The sequence below is a fragment of the Papio anubis genome, chromosome 8 (genome assembly GCF_008728515.1).
Source record: "Papio anubis isolate 15944 chromosome 8, Panubis1.0, whole genome shotgun sequence".
In the NCBI taxonomy this organism is placed as follows: domain Eukaryota; kingdom Metazoa; phylum Chordata; class Mammalia; order Primates; family Cercopithecidae; genus Papio; species Papio anubis.
Window position 1 is genome coordinate 117,832,547 of NC_044983.1, and position 13,771 is coordinate 117,846,317.

Genomic DNA, 13,771 nt, shown 5'->3' on the forward strand with positions numbered 1-13,771 from the left:
AGCCCCTACCTGCTGCATATCTTCCCTGCCCCTAGGAAAGCTGAAAGCAGAGCAACTTGGCCTCATCCCTGCACCCACTAACTCTGGACACCTCCTAATATCCATGTCTTTATCCATGTTTTGCAAAGTCAGGCCTATCTACACCAGCCCATCCTTGCCTCCTGGGCTGGATCAGTGTCCCCACAGGAGGGCAACTTGACAGATCCTGTTTCTTAACCTTCACTCCAGCTAGCACTCACTTTTAGCTTGTCATTATCCCCATAGCTACTGCCCTGGAGTATGAGTTTTATTAAGGTGAAAGCAATGTTTAGAGGCATAACATGGTTTAGGATGAATGATTAATTGAAGAACTTTTGTTTCCCTCTCAACCTCCAAAATAAAGTACCTAGTAAATTTGAATTTCATTGTCTGGTTGCAAAACAACCTGCCCTGGGGGAGGCTCTGAAAGGAGTCACCAGGCAGCGATGAGATGTGCTTTTCAAAGCCATGTCAGGGTCAGGGTAATCAGCAAACAGATCCCTTTTGTGCAGAGCCCTGCCGCAGGGCCCACAGGGCAGGGCTTCCTGTGAGTGGGCTGCTGGTTGCTTGTGGTTGCTACAACAAAGCCTTAGAGAGAACTTTCTGGGGGGCCAATGTTCAAAGTCCACACAAGCCTGAAATCAGGTCTTAGTTCTGCTCCTTGTGTTTGACTAGAAATGCCAAGCTCTTCAGAAAGTGAGACAGAATATTATCCAAGGAAATCTGGAGGGTGAGTTTTGTTTTGACTGGTTGTTTGACTGCCAGACACCTCTAATCTTCACAAGAGCCCAGTGAGATAAGTATCACTGTCCTTGTTTGCAGAAAAGGAAACTGAGGCTCAGAGATGTAAATAACTCTGTGGCCCCTCAGCAGCTGGGAAACAGAGCAGTGATTGGAACTCAGGTTGACCTGACTCCAAAGCCCCATCCTACAGTCCCCACCTACCTTTCCCAGAACTGTGCAGAGGGCCAGAGGTAAGGCCCGATAGATACAAATCTTCAACCACGGCCTCCAGGGGTTGAAGTGGCCTGCACAGCAGACCAAGTTGCTGCCCTGGAGAGGAAGACAATTATATTATCATGGTAGCATCACAACAATGCAGGCCAACTCCTTGAGCCAGGTGGACAAGGTGATAATCAGCAGAGGATGAGAAAATAAGACAAGATTGGGGAGGCTGAGATGAGTCGACCATGAGGTCAGGAGTTCAAGACCAGCCTGGCCAAGATGGTGAAACTCCGTCTCTACTAAAAATACAAAAATTAGCCAGGTGCAGTGGCAGGCACCTGTCATGCCAGCTACTCGGGAGGCTGAGGCAGAGAACTGCTTGAACCTGGAAAGCGGAGGTTGCAGTGAGCCAAGATCACGTCACTGCATTCCAGCCTGGGCGACAGAGCAAGACTCCGTCTTAACCAAAAAAAAAAAAAAAAAAAAAAGACAACGTGGGTTTGTCAATTATCTTTTGCTATATGACAATCCACTTAGAAACTTACTGGAGTAAGAGAGTAAAATTTATTATTTCTCATGATCTGTGATTGTGCTGTTGGTTCTGCCTCACTCTGTATCACACAGGGGTCACTTATGCAACTGCATCCTGCTGAAGGCTGGTATATTTTGGAGGTTTAGAGACCTCTCTGAAGGGTTTGGGCCTTGGTGCTGGCTGTTGGCTGAGGGGCTTCAGTTCTTTTCCATGTGGCCCTTAGTACTGTGTGGCATTTTACCTCTCAGTGTCTCTCCATATGTCCTCTCTCCTCAAGAGGATAGCTTGGACTTCCTTACATCATGGTGGCTGGCTCTGAGCAAACAAAAGCAGAAGCTTCCAGGCCTCTTAAGGGCTAGTCCTGGAGCTGACACAGTGTCATTTCTGCCACACTCCATTAGTTAAAGTAAATCACAGGCCAGCCCAGATTCAAGGAGAAGAAATAGGCTCCCATTTCTAAGTTGGTGGGGCAACCTGTGCACCGAGGGAGGTGGGAACTTGTTGGCAGTTATCTTTGGAGAAAATCACAGTGGATATGCCCCAGATTCCCTCAGGCAGCAAATACCCTGCAGAGGCTGTGGGGAGAAGGGTATCTCTGCAGCATGGTGAAGGGCCTTGTCTAGAATGCCAACTCTAGTGATAGGGTATGGCTGCCCAGGGTACACAATGAAGAGGCTTCTAAAGCAGCATCTGGGACCAGCAGGAAAAAGTTTTTTAACTGAGTCATTCATTCCTCCTTTGTTTGAAAAAGTATTTATCAAGCACCTCTGTTGTCCCACTCTTTCAGGCACTGGGGATAAAGCAGTAAAAGTTTATCCTTTTTCAAGGAGTTCACACTCTGGTGAGGGAAACAGACAATACATAAGTAAATAAACGTGTGATGTGTTAGGTAAAACTTAGGGCTAAGAAAGAAAATGAAATGAATAAGTGAGTAGTGATAAGAGACTGCTGTGGTGTGAAAGTTTGTGTTCCTCCAAAATTCATGTGTTAAAATCTCATCTTCAATGTGGGGATATTAGGAGGTGTGGCTTGTGGAGGTGACTGAATGATGAGGGTGGTATCCTCATGAATAGGATGAGTGCCCTAATAAAAAAGGCTTATTAGCGCCCTAATAAGAAAAGGCTTGAGCCCTTCCACTATGTGAGGACATGCAAGAAGACACCACCTATGAGGAATAAGCCCTTACCAGACACTGAATCTGCCCACACCTTGAGCTTAGACTTCCCAGCCTCCAGAATAGTAAAAATAAATGCTATATATAAATTACCCAGTCTAAAGAAGTTTGTTACAGTGTGAGGAACAGACTAACACAGAGGCCTTTCTAATAAGGTAACATATGAACAGATGCATGAATGAAGAGAGAAAACTGGCTATGTGGGTAAGGCAGGGAAGAACATTCCAGGAGGAACAGTAAAGGCAGAGGCCCTAGTGCCTCAGTCTGCTCAGGCTGCTATAATAAATTACCATAGCCTGGGTGGTTAAACAACAAACATTTATTTCTCACAGTTTTGGAGGCTGGAAGTCAGAGATCATGGTCTCAGCATGATCAGGTGCTGGTGAGGGCCCTCTTTCAGGTTGCAGACACTCAGCTTCTTGTATCTTCACAAGGCAGGAGAGCAAGAGAACTCTCTTCCCAAGGGTTCCCCATGACCTTATTATCTCCCTAATTGTACCAGCTCTAATACCATCACCTTAGGGAGTTAGGAATTCAAATATGAATGTGGGGGGACACCAGCATTCGTTCCATAACACCTAGGAAGGCCATTCCAGGCATATTTGAGGAATGCTGTGGCTGCAAAAGGGTTAGCAAGGGGGAGAGTGCTGGGAAAGGAGATGGAGGCACCAGGGGCTGGAAATGAGGTTCTGTTGTAGGTGGGTGAAGATGTTCCAGCTATGTTCTATGTTGCCACTCTTTGATAGAAATGCAATGTGAGTCACTTATACAAATCACATATGTCATTTAAAAGTTCTTACAGCTATATTTTATTTTGTCTTTTATTTTAGGTTTGGGGTACATGTGAAGGTTTGTTACATAGGTAAAGACATGTCATGGAGGTCTGTAGTACAGATTATTTCATCACCCATGTTATTAAAACCAGTACCAAATAGTTATCTTTTCTGCTCCTCTCCCTCCTCCCACCCTCCCCCATCAAGTAGACCCCAGTATCTGTTGTTTCCTTCTTTGTGTTCATAAGTTCTTATCATTTAGCTCCCACTTATAAGTGAGAACATGTGGTATTCAATTTTCTGTTCCTGCATTAGTTTGCCAAGGATAATAGCCTCCGGCTCCATCCATGTTCCCACAAAAGACACGAACTCATTCTTTTTTATGGCTGCATAGTAATTCTTTGGTGTATATGTACCACATTTTCTTCATCCAGTTTGTCATTGAATGGGCTTTTAGATAGATTCCATGTCTTTGCATTGTGAATAGAGCTACAATAAACATTCACATGCATGTGTCTTCATGGTAGGATAACTTATATTCCTCTAGGTATATACCAAGTAATAGGATTGCTGGGTCAAATGGTAGTTCTGCTTTGAGCTCTTTGAGGTCACCATACTGCTTTCCACTATGCTTGAAATAATTTACACTCACACCAACAGTGTATAAGTGTTCCCTTTTCTCCATAACCTCAGCAGCATCTGTTATTTTTTTATTTTTTAATAATAGCTATTCTGACTGGTATGAGATGATATCTAATTGTGATTTTGATTTGCATTTCTCTAATGATCAGTGATATTGAGCTTTTTTTCATGTGCTTGTTGGCCATATGTTTGTATTTGAGGAGTGTCTGTTCGTGTCCTTTGCCCATTTTTCAAAGGCGTTGTTTTTTTCTTGTAAATTTGTTTAAGTTCCTTAAAGATGCTGGATATTAGACCTTTTTCAAATGCATAGTTTGCAAATATTTTCTCCTTTTCTGTAGATTGTCTGTTTACTCTGTTGATAGTTTTTTTTTTTTTTTGCTGTGCAGAAGCTCTTAAGTTTAATTAGAGCTCACTTGTCAAATTTTCCTTTTGTTGCAATTGCTTTTGGTGTCTTTGTCATGAAATTGTTGCCAGTTTCTATGTCCAGGATGGTATTGCCTAGATTGTCTTCCACAGGTTTTATAGTTTTGTGTTTTACATTTAAGTCTTTAATCCATCTTGAGTTGATTTTTGTGTATGGTGTAAGGAATTGGTCCCGCTTCAATCTTCTGAATATGGCTGGCCAGTTACCCTAGCACCATTTATTGAATAGGGAGTCTTTTCTTCATTGCTTGTTTTTGTCAGCTTTGTCAAAGATCAGATGGTCATAGATGTGTGACCTTATTCCTGGGTTCTCTATTCTGTTCCATTGGTCTATGTGCGTGTTTTTGTACTAGTACCATGCGGTTTTAGTCACTGTAGCCTTGCAATATAGTTTGAAGTTGGGTAACATGATGCCTCCAGTTTTGTTCTTTTTGCTTAGGATTGTCTTGGCTATTCAGGCTCTTTTTTGGTTCCAAACAAATTTTAAAATAGTTTTTTCTAGCTCTGTGAAGAACGTCGTTGGTAGTTTGATAGGAATAGCATTGAATCTATAAATTGCTTTGGGCAGTATAGCCATTTTAATGATATTAATTCTCCTAATCCACGAGCTTACAATGTTTTTCCATTTCTTTGTGTCTTTGCTAATTTCTTTGAGCAGTGTTTTGTAATTCTCATTGTAGAGATCTTTTGCCTCTCTGGTTAGCTGTATTCCTAGGTATTTTATTCTTTTTATATATAGCCACATTTTAAAAAGTAAACAGAACTAGGTATAAACAAGTTTAGTAATAGATTTTGTTTAATATAATATACGAAAAATATTATTTCAACATGTAATCAATATGAAATTATTAATGAGAAATTTTACCTTTTTTCATACAAAATCCTCAAAATCTAGTGTCCATTTTACACTTAACAGCACATCTCAGTTTAGATTAATGGTATTTCAGGTGCTCAGTAGCCATCAGTGACTCGTGGCTACCATATGGTACAGCGCAGATCTTTAGCCTATAAAGCAGTATTTCTCATACAGAGCTATCTCAAAATACTGGCCTTGATATGTTAATAAATACGTTGGAAAGATAAACAAATAATGTGTTCTGTGGTCAAGTAAATAAAACTGGAGAAATACTAGTTAAACAAATTGTAAAATGTTTTCTTTCAGCAGAACACCTCAGCACTGTTAATATGATAATTTATTCTAGGAATCTCCTGGAGAGGCAAAAACTAAGAAAAAAGGAATCAGTTTTTAAGAGCTGTGCTCTGGGTAGGCCTAGAAGCCTTCACAGAGAGACTTTGGAGAGACTCCTACCCTACCCTGGTTACAAGGCAAGTAAGCTCTGAATTCCCCCATTTCCAGTTCAGCAGCTCTGCTATCATTTGTATTTGTTTCCTTGTTTATCATTTAATATACCTCAATTGAAAAGGGGTTGTAAATCTTTTCTTAAACCCTTGGGTTCTCTAAACAGCTTTCACACCACCAGAAGGTGGCCTTAGGTGCTGAAAGTGTTCTTTAGGAAACAGTTTTACAGAGGAGCTTGGGGGCAAACCTCCCCTGACACAGCCTCCTCTTCAGTACAGACCTACCTCATCAGTGGCATAGCCACAAGAAGAGCTGTGAGCACAGCCTGGTGGCACCTCACCGGAACCTTCACCCTCACCAGCATGTGGCTGCTCTGATCTGGGCTGTTTATTCATGAATGGCCAGTTCCGGTGTTCCTTTCATACAGGAGTGTTCTGCAGTTTAAAGCAAACCTGAGGCCGGGCACAGTGGCTCATGCCTGTAATCCTAGCACTTTGGGAGGCCGAGGTGGTCAGATCACAAGGTCAGGAGATCAAGATCATCTGGCTAACATGGTGAAACTCCGTCTCTACTAAAAATACAAAAAATTAGCCGGGCATGGTGGTGGGCGCCTGTAGTCCCAGCTACTCGGGAGGCTGAGGCAGGAGAACAGCATGAACCCATGAGGTGGAACTTGCAGTGAGCTGAGATCACGCCACTGCACTCCAGCCTGGGTGGCAGAGCAAGACTCCATCTCAAAAAAAATAAAAAATAAAAAAATAAAGCAAACCTGAGACTTGAAGGACAAAGGCTGTAATTTCTGTTTGCACCTGCAATGGAGCCGAGAGATCTCCTGATGGCAACTTCTCTCTCATCCATTTCAACCGTTGAACGTGGACAATACTCTGTGTAGTCCCTAAAAGAAAAGGCATTCCATGAGGCATTAGTGAGAAATGTATATTTAATTAAAGACTTATACACTGTTGGTGCGAAATAAATTAGTACAACCATTGTGGAAAATGTGTGACAATTCCTCAAAGAGCTAAAAATATAGAACTACCATTTGAACTGACAATCCCATTACTGGGTATATATACCCAAAGGAATATAAATCACTCTACCATAAAAACACATACATGCATATGTTCATTACAGTACTATTCACAATAGCAAAGACATGGAATCAACCGAAATGCTCATCAGTGGTACACTGGATAAAGAAAATGTGGTACATGTACACCATGAAATACTATGCAGCCATACAAAAGAATTAGGTAATATCTTTTGCCGGAACATGGATGGAGTTGGAGGCTATTATCCTCAGCAAACTAAAGCAGGAACTGAAAACCAAACACCACATGTTCTCACTTATAAGTGGGAACTAAATGATGAGAATAGATGGACACATAGACGGGGAACAACAGAGGATGGGGCCTAACAGAGGATGGAGAATGTGAGGAGGGAGAGGATCAGGAAAAGTAACTAACGTGTACCAGGCTTAATACCTGGGTGATGAAATAATCTGTACAACAAACCCCATGTCACGAGTTTGCCTTTGTAACAAACCCGCACATATGCCCCTGAACTTAAAATTTTTTAAAAAAGAAAATTTAAAAAGATTTTTAAAAAGACTTTTGTAGAGAGAGCAGAGTTTAACTAACAGTGTTTCACTTTAGAAAAATTCCTGTGAGGCATGTTTCTTTTCACAAAATCTCTCCAGGATGCTCCACCACCATACTGACTTACCCATTTCCCTCTCTGTCTGTCTGAGTCTCTTTGTGTCTCATTCTGTCTGTTCTGTATCTCTCTTTGTCCTTCTCAAGCCCTGTCTCTCTATCTCAATTTCTGTCCCTTTGTCTCTCTCTGTTTGTCTCTCTGTCTCTATCTCATTATCTACATACCTCTGTCTCTCTTCTCTACCCCACCCCAGCCCCAACCTTCCCCATAGACAGCCTTCAGTCTCCTTCCATCTCATGGTTTCTGAAATGCGCACTTTTCTTAGAAAGAGCCATTTAGCTCTATCCCAGATTCCCCTACTCTCAGCACTCAATACTCTACCCCATGTGTGGTACTAGAGATGATATCAGGGTCATGATTTTGACTGCACATAAGAAAAGACAGTCATAATGTGTTTTTATTCTTTTATCCATCTCAAGTATCCCTCCCCCTTGACACTTAAATCTATGAGTTAATTATATATCCCTTCATTCACTGCACATTAGACAGCCCCAGGATTGAAGTCCAACTCAGTCACTGTTAGCTTTGACCTGTGTCATCCATTTAACTTACTGAATGGCACTTTCCGTATATCTAATACATGGGTTGTAACAACTCTGTCAACAAGTTTTTGTAAGGTTATATGGGAAAGTCGTTCTTTCATCTCAAAACATTTTACAAAAGTAAAAGATTGAAATCACTGCAGCTATTGCCTCCAGGTAAGAGCAGGAGCTTGTAACAGCAACAGACAACTCTGCACAGAAGTGAAAATAAGTGAGGTAAAGCGGGAGGCGGGGGAACCAGCGAGCTGGGGAAGCTGTGAAGGGAAGAAGCATCTGAGCCCCGATGCCTAACTCATGTGAGGGGCCTCCACACTTCTGATAGCTTGCTACATCCATCAGGATCCCAGCAGAAAACAGCACGTTCAAATGAATTTGATGACAGTTGATTAAAAGGACTATTTTCGAGATGTAGCATGTGAAGAAACTACATGAGAAAGAGCAGTATCCCAGGGCTAGTAACTGTGAGGACTGTTACCACCACTCCTGGTCCTGAGGTGGCACAGGGAAGGAGCACGGACCAGAATCTGGAGACAGAGTGCCCTATGGAGACGGTTGCTAGGCAGTCGCTGTACCTTCCATTGAGGAAAGCAGCCAACCCATGGAAACATCTCGGAAAGACAGCAGAGAGAACAAATACCCTAATCCCACTCTCTATCCTCCCTTCAATATCTTATCAGGGTCCCACATTGGTCAAACCCAGTTAGAAACCACAGAGGGCAAGGAAGACACTAGTGTGGTCCATGCAGAACAAATAGCCTCCCAAGGCAGAAAGCAAAGTGAAGTGTCCTCCCCTCTGGAGCATGGATTTGAAAGGAAATAAAAAGATGTCTATCACACTCACTCCCGCATATAGATAGGTTGTAGACATATTGGGAAAGCCACTTGCAATTTTTATGAGTCCATGAGCTCTGAGGAATTTGGAAATCCTAGAGGCATCTTGCCACAACATGAAAAAAAATCCTATCTGACAACAAGAACAAGCAAAGGTAGACAAGAAAAACTGAGCAAGGGAGAAAGACAGAACTATGAAGAAGTACTATTGACTGCTGAAGCCAGAGAAACCCACAGCCAGCCAAGACTGAAGCTAGATTGTGAGCTGACAGATACCATTTTCCTTAACCTAGTTTATATTGCCTGTTATCAATCAAAGCTAAAAGATTCCCAATGAACACTTCTTATTATAAATAAGGAACCTGAGGTGCCACGAAATCCGTTAACTTGAAAAAAGTTCACATGTACACTAAGTTGCAGAGCTGCAATTTTATTCTGATTTTACCTCCAAAGTCTGTGCACTCTCCACAATACCCCATGATACCCTGGAGTGTCTTGTTCTCCTGAACCCTATTGTGGACAAAGATTTTTAGACATGCTTGTTTCCACTTGGGCCATAAATGCCTTTAGATGACAGATCCCCCGGGAGACACATTCCCATGGAAGTCTTCCACCGTCTTGCACTTTTCGTCGTCATGCATCTACACTGTCCTAATCTCTAAAAGCCGTTCTTCACAATCTAAACAACGAAAAAGAAGCAAGAGCTGTGACTGTGTGGTAAAGAAAGGAGAATAAATCTTGCTGGTTTGAGACACAGCTACAAGACAAATTTCCACAATGGCCTTTGGAATAAATGACAAGTCCCATTCTGAGCAGTGGCAGGTTGCCATATTTCGACAATGGCTTCAACACGAGCAGCCTGCTGGGAGGGCAGTGTTGGTGATGCTTCCTCAAAAATCCTTGTAAAAGATGCAGCATGCTTTTCCACTTACAAGTTTGTTAAGAAAAGGGAGAAAATGTCACACAGGAAAAATGATAGGACTTTTGAAAACTTGAACAATGATATCCATTGATAAAACCATGAATGTCTTTTTTTTTTTTAAAGGAAAGAAAAAAATAACACTTCCTTCTCCCTTGGTAGAAATTTCAGAACACTTAGTAACTGGATCCTCACCTTGTGGTCAAAACAGTCCGACAAGGAAAAGACAATGCACAATGAGGAAGCTCCCAATAGCTCCTCCAAACACATACATACACACAACATACACATACACACACAGAAAATACACATCACATAGCATACACATACACACAACATACACACACACACCACACACAACATACACACACATCACACATATCACACACACATCACACACATGTGAACACACATTACACACATCACAACATACACACACCTCACATACACACCTATCACATGCACATCACATACACATCATACACACACATCACACACAAAACATACACACAGACACACATCACACACACACCACACACAACATATGTACACACATACACAAACATACATACACATCGCATCACACACACAACATACACACAATGTACACACACAACATATACACATACACGACATACACACAACGTCACACATCTCTCACACACACACAAAATACATACACATACATGCACATCTTACATACCCCATAGGTTTTTGGCCTGTTAACAAATGAACTCAAATGAAGTCAGTCTTGGAGGATGAATTCCGGCAAGCCGGGGAGCCTACCTAAATGCAGCAGGAGCAGAGAGTGCATTGGCTTAGAAGATAGAGAAACATGAGCATTAAGTTTGTCTCCACCCCTTCATGTTTGTGTGAATATTGGGAAAATTGCTTAACCTCTCCAAGCCTCATCTATAAAATGGGGATATTAATGCCTACTATGTTGGCTTGCTACAGTGATTCAATAATATAGCATCACTAGTGTTCCATAAAAAGTAGTGGCTGGGCATGGTGACTCATGCCTATAACCCCAGCACTTTGGGAGGCCTAAGTGGGCAGATTGCTTGAGCCCAGGAATTCAAGACCAGCCTGGGCAACATAGCAAGACTCAGTCTCTACAAAAAAAAAAAATACACAAAATTATCTGGGTGTGGTGGTGTGTGCCTGTACTCCCAGCCACCCAGGAGGCTGAAGTGGTAGGAACACCTGAGCCCAGGAGGTCGAGGTTGCAGTGAGCCATTATCTTATCACTGCACATCAGCTTGGGCAAGAGAGTAAGACCCTGTCTCAAAAAAATAAATACATAAAAAATAAAAAAATAAAAATAAAAAAAGCAGTGACTGCTAATTACTCTCCTGTAGGGACTGCTCAGGTCACGTCTCTCTCATAAGCCTTCAAGCATGGTCCAGTGGTTGAAATCCTGGTGTAGTCAACCCTTAGCTCAGTGACTTAAAGACAATGCATCAGTTAGATTTTGCCACATGAGAAATGACCAGAAAATCTCAGTGGCATGTAACAATAAGCACTGATTTAGCCTGAATGACCGTGGGCCAACCAAGAGTTGGCTACTCTAGGCCAGGCTCAACCAGGTGGCTCTTCTGATCCCTGTTGCCCCTGCTCACACATCTTCAGGTTAACCAGGAAAGCTTGCCTGAGGTGGCTTTCTCCCATCCTACTCCTGGGATCAGCAAACTATATGTCCCAGCCCCTGGGCATGTTTTCATGGCAATGGCAACAGTACAAGTAGGTGAGCAAAAACATTCCAGGCTTCCACAACCTGGGCTTGGGATAGGCACATCATCACTTCTGCCATACTCGATCAGCCAAAGTCAGTCTCAGAGTCAAACCCGAAGTCAAAGACCTTCAAAATATTTCCCACCCCATTAGTGTGAGGAGCTGCAAAGTTACATAGGAAAAAGTGTGCATTACAGGAAGGCTAAAGAATTGGAAAGGATAACATGATCTACCATAGACTAGCTACATAATCTCTTAGTTGTTTTATCTATAAAGTAGGAATAATTGCTACCTACATCATGGGTTCTTTTAAATATTAAACAATATATTTATGTGCCCAACACACTGTTTGGCTCACAAGAAGTAATCAAGAAATGTAAGCTAATATTTTTAGTCAGTGTAGTGGTAGCATGAGCGGGGTGGTGCTCTGTCATGCATTTTTCTAAAGTGTTTTGGCATGCTTCATTCATTCATTTACTCATTTCTATAAGATTAACTAATCACATAATTACCATGCACCATATGATAAAGTATCATTGTGCTGACCACACAAAAGGCTGAGATCAATATATATTTGCATAGCATTTTTATACCCAGAATCAAACTGATCATTATAATTTTCCTTTAATATAGTTCTTATTATCCCTGTTAAATAAAAAATGAAACAAAATCTGGCTCATGATCTCAGTGATCTCTAGCAAACAAACAGCAGCCCAGAGATCAGAACCTCTTAAGTCAAGATTCTGAATCCAGGTATCAGAATTACTTCAAGTTGGGACCCTCCCTTCACATCTCCTTCTCACTCCAAATTCATGGATTCTAAAATATTTAAGTGAAGCATCACAGTAATCTCATGCCACATTGAATGCTTGGCTCTGTCCATTCTCTTATTTATTAACTTATGACAGAGTTGTATTAGTCTGTTCTCACATTGCTATAAAGGACAATCTGAGACTGGGCTATTGATCAATAAAAGAGGTTTAATTGGCTCACGGTTCCACAGGCTGAACAGGAAGCATGACTGGGAAACTTACAGGAAACTTACAATCATGGTGGAATGTGAAGGCAAAGCAAGCACATCTTCACACGGCCAACAGGAGAGAGAGTGAAGGGAAAAGTGCTACACACTTTTACACAACCAGATCTTGTGAGAACTCACTCACTATCATGAGAACAGCAAGGGAGAAATCCAGCCCCAAGATCCAATCACCTCCTACCAGGTCCCTCTCCCAACATTAGGAATTGCAATCCAACATGAGACTTGGGTGGGAACACAGAGCAAAACCATATCAGGAGTTCATGTCTGGCTTGTATCCTGAAGGGTGAATGGGTATTTTCCTGGAGAAAGAAAGGGAAGATCAGAGAAGGGAGAGCATTACAGGCAGAGACACAGTGTAAGCAAAGTCACATGGTGAGAAACCTCAAGGCACATGTGAGAAAGTAAAGTTCAGTTATAAGGCATTAGTTTCAAGGCTGAGATGGAAGGAGATAATGTTGGAGAAGCAGTCAGGCATTTTATGAAGGATGACTTTGTATGTCATGTGGAGAAGCTTGGATGTTAGATTATAAACACTGAAGTGTCATTGGAAGGTTTTGAAAAGGGACAGGATGAGGACAACTCTGAACTTCCTAATGGGCCTCCTGCTAGCTGTGTGGGAAAGGGTTCTGAAGAGTGTCACATCTTCATAAGGACACAGCCAGCAAGCATCCTTCCACCTGACTTTTTTGTAGAGATGAATTAGATGGAGAGGCTGAATCTGTTGGGGTTTGGCCTGTCCTCAGGAACAAATCAGATGAAGGGAATCATTATATCAGCACAAAAGCAGGGCCTGGTAAGAAGATCTGAATAGAGTAACCCTGAATTACTGAACTGCAAGAAATCTAACAGGGTATTTCATCATCCCTCTCATTACAGATGAGAAAATCATTGTCTACCTTACGGAATTGGGCTGCTTCAGGTCACGTAGGAGCCTCCTAAATCCCAGACCTGTTCTTTCCTCATCCCCATTCACATATCCCACCTCCTCTGAGGTCACATGGGGTACCTGAGTACCTGCTGTATGCAGGAACCAGAGAGGTCAGAGGACTGGAGACCCCTGTTTTTGTCTCAGTAACCCCAGAACACTATGAGTGGCAGCATCTCTGCTCTTTCTAGGCATGGCCCTAGGAAGCTCTACTCACCTCACACTGTTGCATCCTGTGCCTCCGTGGAAGCCAAAAGG